The sequence below is a fragment of the Monodelphis domestica genome, chromosome 8 (assembly GCF_027887165.1).
Source record: "Monodelphis domestica isolate mMonDom1 chromosome 8, mMonDom1.pri, whole genome shotgun sequence".
NCBI classification, from domain to species: domain Eukaryota; kingdom Metazoa; phylum Chordata; class Mammalia; order Didelphimorphia; family Didelphidae; genus Monodelphis; species Monodelphis domestica.
This window is the reverse complement of record NC_077234.1, coordinates 40,714,445-40,730,353: the sequence shown is the minus strand read 5'-3', so window position 1 is coordinate 40,730,353 and position 15,909 is coordinate 40,714,445. Positions and strand designations below refer to the sequence as shown.

The window sequence follows — 15,909 nt, the reverse complement described above, 5'->3', positions numbered from 1 at the left end:
TGAGTCCAGATGGTTTTAAGACAAAATCCTATGAGTGAGAAAGGAAGCAGATCCAAATACCCAGATGTGGGCTGGGAATGCTTCTTTTTGTGCAGGCTATAAAAGATGCCAACTCCATCTTGCCAATAAGCCCAGCTCTATTCCTTGGTGATTTCTGCTGCTTGGCAAAGAATGAATCACATTTTGTCCTGAAAGTGAGATTCTGGCTTAGTTTACTTAACTACCCACTTTTGGACCAAGGGTGTGGCTCAAACCTATGATATCACAGTCATTCCCAGCCAACATAACAGTGCTGGGCCACAGAAACTGGACTTGTTATTGTATCCAGGAACCAGATGTTGGCCAGAGCCTGTATCCTCTGACTCTAGACAGTAATGCTTTCTGACATTTGGATCTGGGGCCATATTTCTCTTTAGATTTCAATAGTTTTTCATTTGGGGATGGGTGTTGGGGAAGGAGATGGTGATGGTGCTTTTTTTTGTCTCCCATGTATTGTCTCTCTGACTGAAAGAGTTCCTTCATAAATAGTATTTTGCTTTTGTTTTCTCTTCTCTTTTCTTTTTTTCTTTTCTCCTCTCCTCTCCTCTTTTCTTTTCCTTTTTTTTTAACACTCATTTTCTGACCTAATGATAACTTGGGAATAGAGGGACAAGGGCTAGGCAAATGAAGTTAAGTTACTTACCTAGAGGTACAGCTAGGAAGTGTCTGAGATCAGGTTTGAACTCAGGTCCTCTGAACTCCAGGCCTGGAGTTCTATCTACTATACCTCTATAGTACTATATCTACTATACTGCTTATCTACCCCGATTATTACTCTTTTCTATGGGATTTTTAAAAACTTTTTTATTATAAAGATATTTTATTTTGCCAATTATGTGTGATAATTTTCTACATAAGTTTTCTGAATTTATGTGATCCAAAATGTCTCCTTCCCTCCCTTCTCTCCCAATTCCAGAAGATAAGCAATTTGACCTGAGTTATACATGCATTATCATGAAAAATATATGTCTATATTGTTCATTTTTGAAAGAGAATAATCATATAGAACTCAAATCCTCAAAATAAGGACCCAAATATGATAAGGTAAAAATTAGTATGCTTTGATCTGCATTATGACTCCACTAATTCTTTCTCTGGAGGTTGGTAACATTCTTTGCCAAAAGTCAATCTGGATTGTCTCAGATCATTGCATTACTGGTGTAAAGAAAAAAGGATGTTTGCAAAAAAATAGTCTTGAGCTCCAGCAACCTACTGAGCCCTACAAAAGTCCCTGACAAAAAACCCCTCCCAGAATGGGATTGGTCCATTTATAGACCAATCCCATGCCAGCTCATAAAGAGAAGGGAACCCTGGGAAGAGCAGGGAATGCTGGGGGATATAGTCCCCCAGTATACAGTTTAAAACACACACACACACACACACACACACACACACACACACACACACACACACACTGGGAAGAGCCAAGTCTTTCATTGTTGATCATCAAATAATATTGATGTTACTGTGCACCATGTTCTCCTGGTTCTTCTTGTGTCACTCTGCATCAGTTCATGGAGGTCTTTCCAACATTTTCTGAAATCATCCTGATCATCATTCTTTATAGCATAGTAGTAGTTGTTCCATCCAGAAATAGTTTTGGTTTCTCAGAGTTGAATAAAAAAATGGTGCCAATGGTGGTCTTTAAGAAGTAAGACATTCACTGTCAAATTAGTCTATTGCATGACATGGAAAGTATGATATTGGTTTCATAAACTGCAAAAGAAGCCTTGAAGAGAAATAGTTAAAAAGGCATTTTCATCCACCAAATGAAAGGTTTAATAGGATTTGCTGTTGACATTTTCCTAGCTTCAGAGGACAGTAAATGAGATTTCTGCTGGCAAGATGGATACAGTTTACTCTTTTGACAGCATTCAGATTTCTCTTTTTCAATGCTTGTGAAGTGAAGGTAGTAAAGAGAGACAGGAATGTCTTGAAAAAAGGAGCACTTAGGATCAAGGAACCTCATAGGTCATTTGAGTCTAACTCTCTCATTTTTAGATGAGTAAACTGGGACTTAGAAAAGAGAAATAATTGCCCATGTTTGTATAGATAATGTTCTGGAAGATAATCCAGGTTCTCTGACTCCAGAGAAAAAGGATGTACTAATTACATTTTCTCCTAGTTTCTTTTCTTATATCAACAACAATAATGACAACCACCAGTGTTTACATGATATTTTCTTGCAAACAATTCTGCACGCATTATTTTATCTCATTCTTACAATAACCCTGTGAGGCAAATGCCATTATTATCCCATTTTAGAGATGAGGAAACTGGCAATAAGAAAATAAAATGATAGGCAGCAGCACCTATCACAGAGGAAGTGGCAGATCATGGCCAAGGTTGAGACATGAGAAATACTCGAAGCCCACCAACCACCCTCCAAAAGACCACAGAAGAAAAAAAAAAACACTTCAGAACAAATACTGGAGGGGCAGAACAAATGGCAGAAGGGGTGAAGCAGTGCTCTGATTCTGAACAACACTGAGAGACATCAAGGAGGACTCATCTCACTTGGGTAAAAGTAAGGAGTGCTGAAAAAGCCTCAGCATGACTTTCATGTAGAGCATAAGTGACAGGAGAAGAACAGCCAGCTCTGTCCAGTGTCAGTAGGGTAAGAGTGGAAACCAAAGTAATACAGGCCAAGCAGTGGTCTTGAATAGGAAAGCCATCCTGCATTATCTAGCCAGAATAGAGGTCGAGTGTGACCCACTATATTACATTATAGATTCAGATTATATTATAGATTAATAGATAGAATCAACATTCTCATCTTACAAATGGGGAAACTGAGGCCTATAGAAGTTAAATTTAAGGGTTGAATCAGAGCTTGTGAATTTTGATGGAATCTTTAAGTGATTCAAGACAAGATTAGTAGAGTCAAAATGGACTTTCCCACCTATATGATCTCAATCCTCCCTGGACCTCAGTCTCCTCAATGAGGGAGTTCAAATAGATGAGTGCCAGCCTTTATCACACCTCCAAAGCTATTTCCAACTTTAATTCTTATGATATCAAGCTTCTGGAACAAAAATAAAATGATTAAATTGGATACATATCAGACTTTAATCCAGGTGCCAAAATGGAGGATAGTTGCTGGCTTGGCTGGTGTTCTTGTTTTTTACTCATTCATTACCATTTAGAAGACTTACTGAGGCCGAGTTGGACAATTGCATAGGAGACAATTCCTCAACCGAAAAATATGTGTGTACTGTTTCCTTTAGAGTCTTTCAAACAATCTCAAAGAGGAAGATTTGCTGTTGGCTTATTTCTAGTTCTTTCTGTACAACAGGGTTTAAAGTCATGCATCTACTTGTCCTTTAGAGTCAATGCTTTGTGTTTTGACTTTTGCCAGCTATGGGATTGGAGGGGAGGCAGAGTTGGTGGGGCAGTGGGAGTTCAGTAGGAGCTCTTGGCCTCTTACTAGATCTATTTCAAAGCAATATTTAACTCAAGATCAAGGAATGCAAAGAAGGCACAGGTATTTTAAAGAAGGAATGAACATCAATATTTCTCATTAGAGGCAGAACATTTTTCTCTCTTTCTTCCTTTACCATCCATCCCACTGCTGTACTCATAGAACTTTTAGGCCTTTCTATCCCCCTTGCAGCTGAACTTTCTACAACATATTGTCTCCCTCAATTAGAGTGTAAAATACTTGAGAGCAAGGATTGTTTAGATTTTTCTATTTCCATCTCCATTACTTAATTCAATCTAATAATTTGTTAAGTACCTTCTAAGTGCCAAGTATTGGGCTAAGCACTGGGGATCCAATTTATATCAGCAAAGATAGTCCTTGTCCTCAAGAAGTTTACAATCTGAAGAAGGAGACAATATCTTAAATGAGGTAGGAATCACATATTTTGATGGGTTTATGATTGGGGATTTTTGGCTTTAAACAATCACTCTTTTGAAATATTAATAATTTGGAAATGGGTTTTGAGCAATGATAAATATATAACCCAGTGGAATTGCTCTTCAGCTCAGTGAGCAGGGAGGGAAGAGGGGAGGGAAAGAACATGAATCATATAACCATGGAAAAATATTCTAAAAATGTAAATAAATAAACAAACAGACAAATAAATAGACAAATAAAAACAAACAAACAAACAAGTAAATAAATAAATAAAATGAGACAGGAAAAGTGGGGCAGGACAACAGAGATACTTGGAAAATCTTATTCTGTGCAGTTAAAACCAGGCAGAAAAGCAGATGCAAAGTGCAATGATCTTTCAAATCATTCAACTCTGATTGCTAGAAATTAGAGTAATCAGGATGTATACCCTGAATAGTACTGTAAATACAGACGACCCACTATGGAATGGAAGGTGGGCTAATAACCTTTTATTAAGATGAGGAGGTAAACAGAGGTGTATCTTTTGTTATTTTAATTACAAGATATCCTACAGAGTATAAAAGCAAGGGTCTAGCCTATCTGATTTTCCCTCTGTTTGCCCTAAGAGAATACTCTTCTGAGATTTCAGAGTCTACCTTGCTAAAATAATCCCAATTCCCATGTGTATAGTGATACTATTAAGTATGACTGAAAAGAGCATAACTTTCTGCCCTCTAAAAAGGAAGGAGTTTGGTACTCTACTTTTTCAAACTGCGATCCACAGAGAGAGAAAGCTGAGGGAGGTGATGCCAATCAAAGCTTGAATTAGTAACATGGTGGTGAGTTCAGAAGTAGCAAGCTTATCCTGGGTAAGACATCTTGTTCCTGGAGTTGAAACCAAGCAGGGAAGCAGATGTAAAGTGGAAATTTTCCAAGCATTTAATGTAATAGCAAGTAATTAATAAATACCTTTGTGGGGGTTCATTTCATGTTTTCATTTCTCTTGGTTCCCTTCCTTTCTTTCCATCCCCTCTTCTCCACATATCTGGAACTCAACCGGTAAAATGTTTCTTAAGCAATTTTGATGAGAACATAATAATAATAATAATAATAATAATAATAATAATAATAATAATAACTAGCATTTATATAGTGCCTACTATGTGCCTGATCCAACTAGAGTGAGAGGATTTAGAGAGGAGACAACATAATGTTAGAGAGACAGAACTCCTGGTGCAGGATGGAGGCTGCTCTGTGGATACAGGGAATTGTCTAGAGAAGGGAGGCTCATACCAGGCAATCACCTGGTGGTATCCTATTTTAACTAATTATTCTTTCCAATGAAATATTCATTTCTTTGTTTTTTAATTAAACTCCATAACTTTTGTGCTGTTAGTAGGAGGGTGAACCCAGATGACTCACACATATTTTGGTTTCTGTCTTAGGAAGAAGCATGAAAAAAATCTAAGAGTTAGAAGAGATTCCAGAGACCATTTTCAGGTTTGAGCTGGAGCCCTCCTACTAGAGAAAGTAATCTGAGCAAGTCATGTTGTTTCCTGTTCCTGATTTGTAAATAAAGGGTTAGGAGAAAAATGATCTTTATGTTTCCTTTCATCTCCAGTTCAACCCACAGCACAGATTTCACAGAATAAACTGTTACACTTTGGCTGAGGCCTGGTTTTATTTTATACCCTAATGATCACACATCTACTTAGCACACAGTTTCATTCTCAACATACATGTTTCCATGGAACCTAACAACAGACAGGAAGCCTAGGGAGATAGTTAATGAAACATTGTTGCTAAGGGCAGGATCAGTGGGTAAAATCAACATGACCCAGATATAGGTTAGGGAATTCAGAGCACAGATTTGCCAGAAGTTTTTATGCCTAGACAAGAGGGTCCTATCTAAGTGGGTATATAAGAATCCTTCTGTTCAATTTTGTAAGTGGGCTCTCCTGGTAATATCGTAGGGGGGCAGAGTGGGGCATCTGTATTAACCCGGCAAGCATGTACTCTCATCTATTTATCCTGGGGCTAAGTAAGAATAATAATCATAGCAATTCCAATAATAAGGAAATGTTAATAAGGAAAGTCACTTAAGGGGGTTTCAGTGAGTGTTTCCATCCTTCCTGTGGGCTGTTTTGCAGTCCCCGGTTTCCACATGGACCCAGCATGGTCTTGATGGCTCCCAGCAGAGACAGGTGTATGTATGAATTATCTTGAAAACCATCCAGCAAGATTATGGCCTTTTTAATATCTACTGGCTGTGGTGTGGAATCATTCTTCAATCTTCTGTTGGACAGTGATTGAAGAGTGGAATATCTACTTGGAAGAGACCATCTGTGGATATTTCATCTGGGATTCCTGTTTCTGACTCACCAAGGACTCTTTGTGAGATACTGATCCCCTGTTGGACTTGCCTTTAGATATCTTAGGTTTTAGTCTAGTGTAAGTCAGATATTGTTTAGTTAGTGGGTAAAAGAATTCAGATTTTACCCTTTCCCATTTCCCTTTCATTCGTCCTTTCTATGTTAAATAAATTCAATATTTAAATGTTTTTCACTCTGTATTACTTTCCTTCCCCCTATCAAAATTACATATACTTTTAACAATATCCTACACATTAACCTTTCCCTTTTTCTGTAACTATGTGGCATCAGTTGCCATGCCAACTTGGAGCTGGGGAATCCAGGATGATGGAAATCTTATACTTATATCCTTTTGCTTTCTTCAACCATGCTTGATGGTCCAAGAATTGACCTAAAAGTCAGCAGAATCACTATCATGGGTCCCATATTTATTAGCTGTGTGCCCCTGGGCATGCCACTTAATCTCTCTGAGATTCATTCTGCCTATTTGTGAAATCAGGATAATGATACCTTCCTTCATTACTTTTTTTCCCAGAGTTGTCACTTATGCACATGGGAATTGGAATTATTTTAGAAAAATAGTCTGAAATCTCAAAAGAGTATTCTCTTAGGACAAACATAGGGAAAATCATATAAGGTAGATCCTTGCTTTTATACACCCTAGGATATGTTGTAAATTAAAAGAGCAGAATACACACCTCTATCTACCTCCTCATCTTAATAAAAGGTTATTAGTCCTTTGATTCTATATTGGATCTTCTGTATTTACAACACTATTCCAAGTGTACATCCTGATTGCTCTAACTTCTAGCAATCAGAGTTGAAGGAGCTCCCTTCCAGATCCAATAGTTATGATTAAAAGATATTGTTCTACTTACAAAACATCTTCCTGGAAAGGTGCTAAAATATATCTCACAGCTCATACCTTAATCTACTTTTAATATAAAAATAAAAAATACTCAATGCAATTTGATGATTTTTAACAAAAATTTCCCAGCATTGGGACATCTTATTACTACCTAGTTTCTATTTTGGATGAGTATATTCAAATATGAGTATATTCAAATCCACCTCTGACTCCGCCACACCAAACCAGATGATAAATGGAATTTGACAGGTATTTAATTGAAGCAAAAAGGCAAAGTAAATGAAAATGAATCACACCACTACCTATGTCTCTCTGTCTTTCTGTTTCTTGCTTACATGCACCATATATGGAGAAGTCCAACTTTTCATAGGCTTCCAATACCACTGGTGGTAGAGAGAATGATTCTCCTTGGAAAATTCATCATCCAAGAGTGACATTTTGACTTCTAGCTAAAAACTCCTGTGGGTTTTAAAATTAATAATCAATAACTAAATATTATATTTTATAAAGTTTTATTAATAATAACTAAAACAAAAGAACTGCCTGACTTCAACCTGGTCGCAGGTCCAAGAGGAGAGAGAGAGAAGGGAGGGAGGAGTTACAGCCACTTAAATACAATCACCTTTGTGTGGGGATGCAGGAAAATTGGAATTTTGGAAATTTCTAAGGGACTTCTGGGGGATGCAGTCCTAAGGCTCAAAATCTCCATTTATACATTCTCCATGCCTCTGTGGTCTCAGTTTCTCAACAACTTGTTATACTTTCACTGTATTGGCTCTCCTTGTTACTTCTTTGTTCATCTCCTGTTGTCATTTGCTACTGGGATCCTTCTTCATTAAACTGATGCCATCTTCTGGAACTATCTTTGGCTGCTGTGGCTTCTGCCTCAAAGGAAGTTTTGTTTATTTGTTTGAGAGACTTTTCTGGCCAAGACATGATTAGAGATAATTGGCAAATTTCAAGCTCTTTTATAAGTCAGCCATACAACCAAATTTGTCCAACAAAGCAAACAAACCCTTTAGTATTAAAAAAAAAATAACTTTGTTTCCCCTCCGTGAAACTCCTTCTGGATGAATTGATATTTGTTTTGGGATAAAAAATTCCTTTTTAACTCTTCTCCTGCCTTTGAGGGCTAGTGCTAGGATTGTATACTCAAGTTTAATTTGGCAAAGCTAAGTGGATAAGATAGAACTTGTGAATTTGGTCCTGAATTCCTCTAGGTCCATTGAGGTCACTCTCTTCTCTATGGTTTCAAATGAAGATGACTGAGAACGTGAGAGACTGAGTAACTTGCCAAATAGAAAGACAGTTGGGCCTCATATTTAGATCTCTGCCTTTAATGCCAATACTGTCAAAACCTCTTTCACTAGGCAAAGGGCCACACTTAATATTGTTAGTAAAATCCTGTCAATATGTAAAACAGGTCTGTTTATTTTTCGGGGATTCAAGTGGTCATTAAAATTTTCTAACCCAATATGATGTAATTACTGATGAGAGAGAGAGAGAGAGAGAGAGAGAGAGAGAGAGAGAGAGAGAGAGAGAGAGAGAGAGAGAGAGAGAGAGAGAGGAAAAGACAGGGGGATAGAGGGAGAGGGAGGAAGGGAGGGAGGGATGGAGGAGAGAGAAGGAGGGAAAGAGAAAGAGAGAGGAAGAGAGAGAAGGAGGGAGAGGAAGAGAGAAAGAAAGAGAGGAGGGAGAGAGAGAATGAAGAAAAGAAACAGAGAAAAAGATAGTGTGTTTGTGAACCTTCCTTAAGAATTCTCACAAATTGCCCGCAACAAGGAAAAGGCGCTGACTAGAGAGATCAGGGGTCTTTAAATCCAATATAACAATGTTTAGAACAACCATCTATCAGGAAAAACAAACAAACAAACTTGTTTTCTTATAGTTGGAATTGCTCAGACTTGGAATGGTTCCGAGGGGAGGGGTTTCTCCCTTACTAGTATTAAAAGGATTCAGAGTTGGACGAAACACGGGGGCTCACCTAGTCTAGTTATTTTAAAGTTTTAAACCGGAAATAAGGAGGCAAACCTGTAGTCACATAGTAGCTCTCAGGGATGGAATTTGGTCCTGGGTTTTTCTAACTCTGTCTCTTGTACTTGGTAAGATGATAAGTGAAGATGTTCAGTCCATCCTTCTCTTTTTACAGAAGAGAAACCGCCCCCAAACTCTCATGAGTCTCCAGCAGATGGCTCAGGTCAGGCAGTATATATTATATATGGCCACTAGATGTCAGTGTGTCCCTGGGAATGAACAGACTACCAACAGCCATAGTTGAGATAACATCTCAAATGAGATGTTATCCTTACCTTTTCAGCTAGAATAAGTGGATAATTTAGGCCATAATAACCTCACTCTGCATGCCACAAAATGTCCAGCTTGCATCTTGCCCGGCTGGGGCCTTCAGTAAATAATCTAGCTGAAAGGGGGCAGATTTCTGACTATTCCCTCTTAGACTGAGAAATTCTGAAGTCCATTATTTGTGAGTCTCCTGGGTTTTTAAAATACGGGTTCCAGTCTTTGAACTTCCTCCTTCTTCATCTTCATGCACATTGTTTTATTTTTAAACTCTGACATATGTCTTAGAATCGATACTGTTCATTGCTTCAAAGGCAAAAGAGAGGTAGAGGCTAAGCCATTGAAATTAAGTGACTTGTCCAAGGTCACACAACTAGGAAGCATCTGAGGTTGGATTTGAACTCATCACCTCCTGACTCCAAGTCTGACTCTCTATGATAGATATAGATGTGGTAGCTCTAGTAGATAGAGATCCACTGAGTCACCAGGCTGTCTGGGCTCACTTTTCTGGGAGCATCTTTTTTTCCAGGGAAAATGTTTTTCCCTCTTGAGAGTAAAGACCCATCTTTCATTCTTATTTTAAATTCATTTGGGGCCATTTCAAGGCCACATGATTTAATCTAGCTGTTCCACAGACCCTACATTTAGAAGTCAAATGTCCAAAGGATCACTGTGAGGGGAACCAGAAGCAGGTGGAGAAGGTGTAGGAGAAACTGAGATCTCTCCTTTGTCTTGGTTATAGTACCACTACCAGGACCATCACTACTACTACTGCTATACCACCTCTACTGCTACTACTACTAGAACCACTAATACCACCATTCCCTGTAGTGGAACCACTACCACTACCACTACTACTACCACCACCATACTACTACTACTACTACTACTACTACTACTACTACTACTACTACTACTACTACTACTACTACTACCACCACCACCACTACTGCCACTACTACCACCTCTGCTCCCACCGTTACTCCTCTTCCTCTTCTTCCTCCTTCCTCCTCTTCTTCCTCCTCCTTCTCCTCCTCCTCTCTCTCCTCCTCCTTCAACATTAGGTTGGGAATTAAAAGTCCTCAGTTTGAATTCTGACTGTCAACTTTCTGCATTGCCTATTTTTTCTCCTTGTACCTCTGTTTTCTCACCTGCAAAAGGCAGGGGTTGGGGTTGGAATATGTGATATTTAAGGTCCCCTCCAGCTTTAAGTATATATTCCATAGTATGACCTTTTATTATTATTGTTCAGTTGTTTTCAATTGTGTCTGACTCTTCATGACCCCATTTGGGATATCCTTAGCAAAGATACTGCAGTAATTTGCCAATTCCTTCTTGAGATCATTTTATAGATGAGGAAATTGAGGCAAACAGGGTTAAGTGATTTTCCCAGGATCACACGGTAAGCATCTTAGACCAGATTTAAACTCAGATCTTCCTGACTCCAGGATGATTGCTCTATCCACTGTGCCATCTAGCTGCCTTTGAGGTCATCTGGTCCAATTATCTTTTATAGTTCGGCTCACAGAGAGGAAATGTTTTGCCCAAGGGGAAAACAAAATGAAACAATCATCAGCAAAGACTGGCTTTGAGTCAAAGTCTTCTGATTGTAGGATTATACTCTGCTATCTGGTGACAGAAGTAAGAAGAATCGAACACTTCAGTTATCTGAACATGAAACATGATGGTCAGAAATCAGATGTCAGGGATGAAAAGCTGGCTGTTGGTACCAATGTTATTGTAATTTATAAATTGGGGAAGAAAAGAAATAAACAAACTCAGTTTGTGCTTGAGTTAAAATAAGAAGATTGAGGTTGAAATATTGGTTTAATAAAACCATGGGAAAATGTGTCCTGGAGATTCAGCATCTCAGCTTCTTTGGAGGGTTGACATCCACAGATAGATCCCATCACTTCTTCCTCCCGGCAGGCTTTGTTCCAGGCAAATTGGCTTACTTGCTGTCCTTGGGGCATGACATCTGTGACTTTCCTCCTTCTATCCACTTGTTAGAACTTCTAATTTCCTTCAAGGTTCACCTCAGGCATCTCCATAAGGTCCTTCCTGATCTCTTCCTGGTTGTCAGTACTTTAAAATTATCCTACTTTATATTTTTTCTTTATTTTATACTCTCTATATTTATATATTATTTTTTACTTTAAATATTTTCCAGTTACTTGTATTTTGTATTTATGTGACTGAGCCCATATTCTATCTCCTAACCTAATGTACAGTAATAATGGGGAGCACATCAGGAGGCAATCCATTAAAGGCAGTTCCCTACTGATCAGGACATATTTCAAATTACAGTGTCCAGGTTGGGAAAACCTTAACATTGAAGACCTTCATAAAACTGCATCTTATGTTCATGAAGGCTCCCAAGAAATCATTGACTCCAAACAGACTCTAAAAGAAAAGGACCAGATCATCAAATATTTAAAACATCAATTAAAAGATGCAAAGGAAAATATATAAAATAAAAAAATAGGAAAATTGAGGAAATGAAATAATTAGCTACTCTCCAAGCCTTTAGACCTAGATACCAAAATCAGCAGCCTAGGCAACCAAGAAACTGGTACCACCACAACAACACTAACAAAAGATGTTTCTGATGTGGAAAATTAGGACATATTGTCAGATTTTGCCACTACAAGGCTCAATTAAAATTGAACACAAACAGCAACATAAACAGGAACTCTACAACACAAGAAACAATAGCAATTCAAACAAGTCAAGAAGGTGTTGTGATCACAATTGTAAAATATATAGACAAAGTCCAGATCTAAAGAGCATGCAAGAATCTATAGCCCAGGAAGCAAAGCCTCAAGATTTGAGCATGGCTACAGGACATAATGCAGAATTATGAAGCCAGGATCCAGCCTTAGCACATAAAACAAAATTTAAGGGGCGTAAGGCTGAGTCTAAATATGGGAAAAACATAAAATTTGGGGTTTGGAAATAGACTATGGGGATGTAAAGCACAAACTAAAACTGAAGAGCAAATAGAGTAAGAACAACAGATGTTAAGGGATGCAACAGAAATCAAAGATAGAATATATGATACAGAAGCTAAAGATTAAAAAACACAAGAAAAACACAAGAAAGTTCTTACAACAGACTTAACATCAAATAGAGCAATAGTTTTGATTAACAATGACAGGGAAATTGCAAAATGTAGAGTACCAGAAACTACATTAGTTCAAGAAACAAACTTAAATGAGTGTTCTGAGCAGTTTCTCATACTAACAGCAATGGATAGGGAAAAAAAAAAACTGGAGATCAGTATTCAAAAGTGACCATTGGAAAAGAAAACTTATAGGGTTAAGCAGAAAAACAAGCAGACCTTGGGGAGAAGTGGTAGATGAGAATACTAAAGGTGAAGACAATGCCTTTGACATATCAATACAATCAAATCTCAATCCAGAAGTCAGAGTTTTACCCCAAACAATCTCCAGAGAACAATTCTATTCAAACAATGTCACAACTCCAAGTTTGTGATCTTTCAGGGAAGTCTCCAACTGAAAATAACCCCACTTGCTTAACTGTCAATCAAACTGAGGAATTAATCTAAAAGCATGTACAAACAAGAGAAAGCAGGCAAAAGAAGGGAAACAAAGAACAAATAGGGGAAATAGACACTAGGTCAAACAATACCAAAACAAATGACATCATCTATAACAGAAGCACCTACAGGGAAGGGAAGCTTAAGCCAACCATGCATTCCCATCACAGATGTATGCATTGCTCAAATGCAAGGTTTCCCTGCATCTAACTTTGTATAGCCTCTGCAAAGCATGTGCAAAGCAGAAGAATCTTTACCATGATCACAAACAAATCCCATACAAGATCTCGACACAATTACTAACAATACATACATATACAGGTCTGAATCAAACAACATTTTGCAACTCAATGAAGAGAGCAGTCATAATAACAGCATAGAAATGCCAACCAGCACAAACAGAGAAATGAATCCACTGCAAGCTCAAAACACATTGAAACCTGCTAGTCCAGAGCCAGAACAAACCCAAACCAATTCAAACCAAGAATGGCACATAAGAACAATTGAGTTACAAGCACGTATGGTTCAAGGCAATGATGTCTTGAAGAAATAGTATCTATAAGGAATTTCAATAGAACATCAGTAACAGATCCAAAATGGCTGGGTCCACATGAAGTTCTGTTCGTTAAAAGTTGCAAACAAAGATTCGTGGTTCCACTGTTCCCACATAAAATTGCAAAAAACAAACATAGGCACAGAACAATCAGAACACTCACAAACTACTCCCAACTTAGAATCAAATCAAAACCCAATTAATGAAGAAAATACAAAACACTGTTGAAAATTTCAATAACTAAAACTAATAAACATCACATCACATTCATATTAAGTTCCAGTGCAAGAGGAAAGATCCCATCAGTCAACATGTAGATGACCGACAAAAATCTGACTATGATAGAAGCAAAGAAGAAATGAATCAACTTACAACAAAAAAATGAGCAATTAGAACTTTAAAACTTGCAAAAAAGGACAGTCCAAGGAAAAAGACAAAAGGGAAACCATATATATAAGACTAATGTGGCATAAACACAAAAAACACAAATTAACTTCACACTATAAAAATGTAAACACTACATAATTTCAAGAAAGAAGAGAACCTACAGGCAACTAGTTAGACAAAAGACCCCTTGCAACAAAAAGGGTAAGTATGTGCATTCACCAGGACATATTAGACATTGCACAACATAAAAATTGATTTCTAGACATGGATCTCGTGTAAATAAATGAGTGTCAGAAGATTGCATATGTGCAAAATGTGTAAATGTATATATTGTATAAATATGCATACTTCCTAAGTCTACAGTTTTTTAACCTGACAAGGGCATGTTTCATTTCCTTGTAGGTTCAAAATCTCTATGCAAGACTGAAAAACCTTATAAAATGTATCATATGGAAATATATACATACTTGTATCATATATGCATAAAAGTAGATAAAACTTACTAACACAATTCTAACCTATAGAATAGTGTAGCAACTCACCACATTAAAATAATAGCACAGGGAAAGAAGCAGATAGGGACTAGGGAAAATTATGTTTTTTAGCTAGACCATTTAGGGATGGCAGAAGGATAAGACTATAGTGTATTGTTATATTTGGGATAGGAATACTAACAAAATAAGATAGATAGCCAAATAGAATAGGGTTAGCTTAATATTATTTTGCAAACATTAGTAGGTTAACATTTAAAATAGAAAACTATATAGCTTAGCATAAGATAATGAATGATTAATAAGAAAATTGTATTGTTACATTGAATTTACTCTTTGGATTTGAGAAAAACCTATTTGCTGTTACAAAAATTGTTCACCTATTACAGAATTGTAATGCAATTTGTATTATCCTTTCCTACCCAAACTTTCCTATTTCCTATTTCCTCTCTTAGCATAGGTAGTGTGATAGTAGATAGAATCCTAGATAGAGTAAGATAGTAAGACATTAATTTATTATGTTGGTGGGATAGAACATAGGATATAATAGGAAGAGACAATGCACAAGCAGTGTGAGTTTTTAGCAAAAGTCTCACAAAAATCAAAACTGGGATATTGTCATGATGGGGAGGAGGACAAAAGAACTGTTGGGGAAAATGGAAATGTTGAGAGCTCTGCAGTTGCATGAGGCAGGAATGACTGTTGGAAACTGTACAAAGACTTGTGGAAAATTCTCCTGGGGGGCGTGGGGTCTCAGGGCCTGAGACACAGAAGGGAGTGGAAGGAGGAGCTGTTTCTCGAGGTCATTCAAGACACCTTTGGGGATTTCTCACACTGACAGAAATTTTAACATCATGGGTTCCTATTTAAAACATCGCTGGTTCCTGTCAAGAAGCCTAATTTCTTCAAAGATTTTCATTCCATGAACGATTGAAATCCTGGACTCAAATCAGTGAGCAGTGCCCTTTTCTACCTCTCCCCTGCCTACAAGAAACCTTGTTCTTCAGTAATTAGTTTTATTTAGAAAGAGATTTAGGGTGACCCAGAACCCCTCTAACCTTTACCCTTTGCCCCAATCAACAATTAAGTCAAATAAGCAGTCAGATAATGAATTCATTCTCGTTTATTTACATCTAGAGAGTAAGCCCATTGGCACACTCCATCTTGTTACCAGCTTTCAAGAAGACATGAGGGGGAGGCTTGTAAGGGCCCCAAAGCAGCACATATCTGAATTGAGGTCCCACATACCTCTCCTTGTAGAAAAGACTCCCCCACTGCTCTTGAGGGTCCACATACCCATCAAGTGGCAAGCCTTCACAGAGGGTAAATCTCCATTTTGTTTCCCTCAATTAATTCAGGGACTCTTAGAGGGAGTAGTGAGGGAAGCCATTTTCATCAACCCTTTCCTCACTGCCTTCAACCCTCATTTCTCCATCTAAGGAGTGGGAGTCTCTCAAAATTATACTACTAAACCTAAGCTCCTGAAGGCCATAGATTTTATTTT

General features: G+C 37.7%; 1 long non-coding RNA gene across 1 annotated transcript; it reads left to right on the top strand.

Annotated features, from left to right (window-relative positions):
• The first annotated feature begins 323 nt into the window (after window positions 1-323).
• Window positions 324-5,473, top strand: LOC130455833 (uncharacterized). Its single transcript, XR_008914001.1, has 3 exons — window positions 324-371; window positions 2,305-2,566; window positions 5,323-5,473. It is a non-coding gene; the product is annotated as an uncharacterized LOC130455833 (long non-coding RNA).
• Window positions 5,474-15,909: the final 10,436 nt, after the last annotated feature.